We start from the raw sequence: 5406 nt of genomic DNA, 5'->3' as shown, positions 1-5406 counted from the left end.
AGCCTGGATTATGAGATTTTAGTCTATACTGAAAAAGCTCATGTTCAAGTTATCTCGAAATATTTGCGTCAAATTGTTTCAATTTATCAACTAATTAAATTCCCCTCAAACGTAAATATAGCCGTCGCATAAGACATCATGTCCTGTAACCAAGGAAGAACAATTTCTCCTGTCGGGTTTATCAAACATTCCATCAAAGCCAGAATACTCATTGTATTTTATCTTCGAAGGACGTGACTATAGTTTAGAATTGATTATCTCATCAGTAATTAGTCAGCAAGTCGAAGGCATAAGTCATAATATTCTCTGATATTACTTTCCATTTGCATGAAATAATTCGGTTTGATTAAGTTTCATACTTAAGAAGTTCATGACATTCGAAAACTCAAGGCAAGGTGAGAAAGCAATCCAATCATTAAAATGTCAGTCTTCTTATAATGCAGGAGAAATGGCACGCTTGTTAATTTCAGCCATGATTCATTTTCAGATACTTTCTAGCAAAAGCAAACAAATATTACGCCTTATCAAATTTAGCATCGAGGTTAACTAACGATTAATTTTGGATGATCGTTTCAAAATAAATTAATAACCCATTATACTTATGTAACTATTAGAGCCGAGCCCAGCGTAGTTGTTGCCCAATATTGAACACTACATTATACTGGACATTATACTGGACTACATTATACATAAGCTACGCCAATGACGACTACCAGAAAGACTCCAAAAGAGGGGTGCAACAAAAAATAGTATAGGGATAATAATGTGAGGAAGGATGTTAAATAAAAGTGAACTTCATTCATGTTCCATAATCTAGTGTATATGACACAATTGGACATTACAGGTGATGGGCTCATTGTTCGCCATTTCGGTAGCATCTCCAATCTTCATATCAAGGAAAAAAATTATTTTCCGTTTTTCATTTAGAACACAAGAAGGAATGCGTTAAAGTTTATTTATTAAAGCATGATAAATTTAACAGTTTAAGGATTGTAATCCTCTATATGCGGCCACTATTAACATCAAGCTGTATTTCATCAATATTCACCTTCAGAATTTAGCAACCTCTCTCGTTTAACATATGTTTTCTATCAAAAAATTTTTTCGAATATTTTCTGCACGACGGTTGTTTCAACTGGCAATAATGTGAAATGCACTTCCCTTTAACATTAAATTTTCTGTCCCCATCATAAGTCGCTAGAAATTTTTTATGGGGTTATCCCATTTGATAAGATGGCACGACTTTTTTAACCGAACTCCAAATACATAATGTGAATGTCATACTGTACTTATAGGCATTAGTTCTCACAACACGTCTAGGTGCATCAACATTATTACATTCGCACCGCCAACACGAAGGATATATTGTTTTGACGTTAGATTCTATAACACTTTTATAAAGTGGCTAGATTTTATAACACTGCTATAAAGTGGTTAGATTCAATAACATATAGATTCTATATATATGGTTAGATTCTACAACACTTCTGTAAAGTGGTTGGATTCTATAACATATAGATTCTATAATACTTCTCTACGGTTACCCAGACGACGCTGACGGACTTATCCCACCAGATTTCTGACATCGAATCAACGTCGAATTAAACGTTGTTTTGTTCAATTAACGTCAATTAAGCGTTGTTTAAACGTCATTTGTCTGGTGGGATCTAACACACCTATATCAATACACAGTGCAGGCGAATGACAATTACTCAAACTGTCCAAAGACGAATATATATCTAACTCTTCAAATTTCGGGAGACTCCAACCCAGCATCGTCATCATAAACGATCATCATTAAAATTCATATATTATGAATTTAAACAAAAAATAAGAATTAGAGAGAAACAGGCAAATCCGTCACTAACAGCTCATCACTCACTGCACCCCAACCCCAAGCTCTTTTCTGCAGCCTAACCATGCACCTTATTTTTATCTCTATCTTCATCTCAATGTATTTTTAATATTCTATTTCCTCTTTCTGATCACTTTTTGTTTTCCCACGCGTTTCTTATAGCATCGCAATGGCACCTGCAACCTTAATTTCATTGTTGGATCTGGATAAATAAATCTCTGGTTGTACCAAATTTTATCAAAACCTCGGATTATTTGACGAAAATAATTTTCACGCATGAATCGAACGCCTTTGAATTACTTGAACTACATTTATAACTTTCTTCCACAAAACCTCCGGCCATGACCGTTTTTCTTAAAACCTAAAAACTAGACCCCTTTATTTAAAACCTAAAAACGTTTATCTTAAAGGTATGTGCTACAAACGAATGTCTTGAAATTCATTGATATGAATTTCTACTGTGAGAGAAAATTGAATCAATCATAAGCTAGAATTTGAAAACGAAACTCTAAATGTTTATAACTGATGATAATAGGTTATATAGGTTGGGTCGTGATCAAACAAGTTGTGCTGACTATTATAAATAAATACAACGATTTTTTTGCCGGTGTAGGTTGTAACCTACGGAACTTTTCTTATTTGATCAACTAGCTCTGCTCTCCTTCTCTCTCCCGCATATGCTTATTTTAGCATCTGAACATAAAATTAAACCAAGTTTCACTCATGCAATAGCAATCCATTATAAACTGGAAAGTTGTGACGTCATTAAAGTACCTCATCTCTTGAGGTCGTCACATACACAACATGACGAACAATGTTTGAATGACATGACTCCTCCAAGTTGATTTATGAATTGAATCTGATGGAAAATTACATGAAAAGAAAACGCGAGTCTTCCATGGCATTTAAAAAATTATGCCTAACCTTGGAGAAAAAATATGACGTCAGATATGCAAAGGCCTAGTAACTTCGCTGCCGGAAACCAACCAATGGCCTTGGCAAATAATGCAACTACTCCTCGTGACTGATTTTAAAAGAAAAATTTAACACGTTAGTGTGGCACGACTCATCGGTGGGTTTTCAGAATCTTTTACCGGACAAATTCCGCAATTTCGTTTTTAAGCGCATTTTCTCATTTATGGAAAAAATGCGCTATTGTGCTCGCCATGTCCGTCTGTCTGTCCGTCTGTCTGTCCGCCCGTCTGTCCGTGACCTCAAGTTTTCGTCGACGAGAAAATGCGCTCTCTGTCACTCACTACAGTGAGTACTAAGTTATCTTTTTTTTTCAATTGCGTTTGTCGACAATAATTTATGATGGCAGGACTGCCTCATTAAATTGTAAAATTTACGGAAAAAAGGAAAATTTAATTTTTGCACCCGGAACTACAAATTTACTAGGATATTTTGAATTATATGCCTTTTATCCTCGGACTTGGCCGTTTTTAGGCCATCTGCCAGCGATGATGGGTCGTATCACACTTCACGTGTTAAATAAGCTCGTCTCGCAATAATTTCTGTTTATTTGCAAAACCAGTTTGATTCCCTAATATGTTCGAAACGAGTCCACCTGCAACGTGTCTGACGGTGTGTCGAACGGCTTAGAAATATGGGTTCCATTTTATTTTCCATAGCACGCCGGCAGCCTTGTAGCAGGATCGTAACAAAGCACACACCGTGCGTAATTTTGCCGGCATGGAACAGGGACGAAAGAGATACCGTCATAGAGGACGCGCATCAGTGCGCAATCTCGGTCGGGACTGGCACTCGTTGAGATCTCGCTGCCCATCGCTTCCATGCTCGGCATCCAACGCCACACATTGTTTATCCGAGTAATGTTCACCCAGAAGTCAGTTTGATCTGATAATGAAGGAGGCCATGATATAAACCATTCGTTACTTTTTTGTTTAATCTGAATAATATTTTTCTGAAATCATGCCTATCTGAGTGTTAGAAATCATGACTTTACGTCATTACAGTTAAGACTTGAATTATAGCAAAGGACTGGAACGGTCTGTCTTTAACCCTTTGTCAACGGAAACATTAAAAGTCAATGCTATTCTTACAAAAATTATGGGACCGAGAGGTCCCATACCTTTTTCAGTACAGCAGGGTTTTGAGGTTCTGACTCTTGCGTCAATATATTTATGCATTAACTAATATACTGTCAACTCTGACTATGGTAGTGTCTGCTTACTAGAACCAAGACGAGTCTCCTTGTCGATGAGGTTGGAGTTCTGGTACAACTCTCGAGACGCCATGGGGAGACCTCGCGCCGCACACCGAGCCTGCGCCTCGCAGAAGCTGATCCACGAGTAGGAACATTCCGCCACCTCAATCAAAAAGGAAATAATCGAGAAATTGTCTCTAAATTGAACATTATATTAGGGATAACTGGTAAACAGGGGAGCTTCTCGCTTCTTCATTCAGCTACGACCACAAATGGGTGAAAATAAAATTTTCCCCTTGAATAAAATCAAAGTTTTGAAAATTTGTCCAATTTATACTTCAATAAGGCCAATAGAAAGATCGGTAACTATTTTCAAACCCCGTTTTCAAACAGTCCACATGTTTTACTCCCTAATTATTAGAATACGAGCAATTGTATGACGATATATGCAAATGCCAGTACGTATTAATTAATAATACGTAGAATTATTTGTGCGAGGGGTTATATTGAGGTGCGCGGCGACAGTATAAGGGACCTTCAAGGGTTTCTAAACCCCAAAAGTTAAGGAACCACTCATACAGATCTTGATGAAGTAAATACACCCATACTTACAAGACAGTACCCTGCTGCTGCGTTGGCAGAGCAATAGTCCCTTCCGGGAAGCCATACTTCCTCAACACGACGGCTGTCCAGGTCTGCGAAGACAGACACGTCACAGAGCGGTAAAAAACCACGGTTGCGGTGTACAGTTTACGGTTAGAAACCCCTGATTTCTACAGTTATGGCGCTGAGGTAAAACTAAGTTTGCAAGACGTCAGTTGCTGTGGAAACACTGATCCGGTTACTAAGGGAATGATCGATTATGGCGGCACCATTGGTTCAGGTGTTGCAGTTCTCGCGGCACATTAACACTAATACTAAGGGCGCATGACTGGCAGTAATATCAGTAGAAATGAAAATTTCAACAAGGATCGTACGAAAATTTTGCGGCAACAAATCCCTAGTACTAAAGTAACAGTATTCCGGCTTATGTAGTTGTAATACCCCGCTCAGTAAAGCATCAAACCCGATGATGCCATAATAGCATGATAACTACATAGAATAGAATAGAAGTGTCGGCACTGAAGAAATACACTGTAGGCCCATGGCCTGTTGGCGATTCTTGTGCTTTTCGTGACTTGATTCCACAAGAGATCCGGCCTTTTGAACCCGATCTTTCCATAACTGACGGTTGATTGACATATGCTACTACAGACCGACGTCATATTACCTCTATTATTTATACCGTTGTATAATTACCTCAAAGCCATCCTTTTAGTCGTGCCTGCAGTACCCAAAGTAACAAAAGTATTTGGAACAATTGATTTCGAGACTTCTAACCACG

The 5406-nt window shown here is 38.0% G+C and overlaps 1 long non-coding RNA gene across 1 annotated transcript; it reads right to left on the bottom strand.

Annotated features, from left to right (window-relative positions):
- Positions 1-3649: 3649 nt before the first annotated feature.
- On the bottom strand, positions 3650-4666 carry LOC125179152. Its single transcript, XR_007157161.1, has 3 exons — positions 4635-4666; positions 4050-4185; positions 3650-3712 (listed from the first exon to the last, which is right to left on the bottom strand). It is a non-coding gene; the product is annotated as an uncharacterized LOC125179152 (long non-coding RNA).
- Between the last annotated feature and the right edge of the window lie 740 nt (positions 4667-5406).

The sequence above is a fragment of the Hyalella azteca genome, unplaced genomic scaffold (genome assembly GCF_000764305.2).
Source record: "Hyalella azteca isolate HAZT.00-mixed unplaced genomic scaffold, Hazt_2.0.2 contig15442, whole genome shotgun sequence".
Taxonomy (NCBI): Eukaryota; Metazoa; Arthropoda; class Malacostraca; order Amphipoda; family Hyalellidae; genus Hyalella; species Hyalella azteca.
This window is presented reverse-complemented; position numbering and strand designations above follow the sequence as displayed.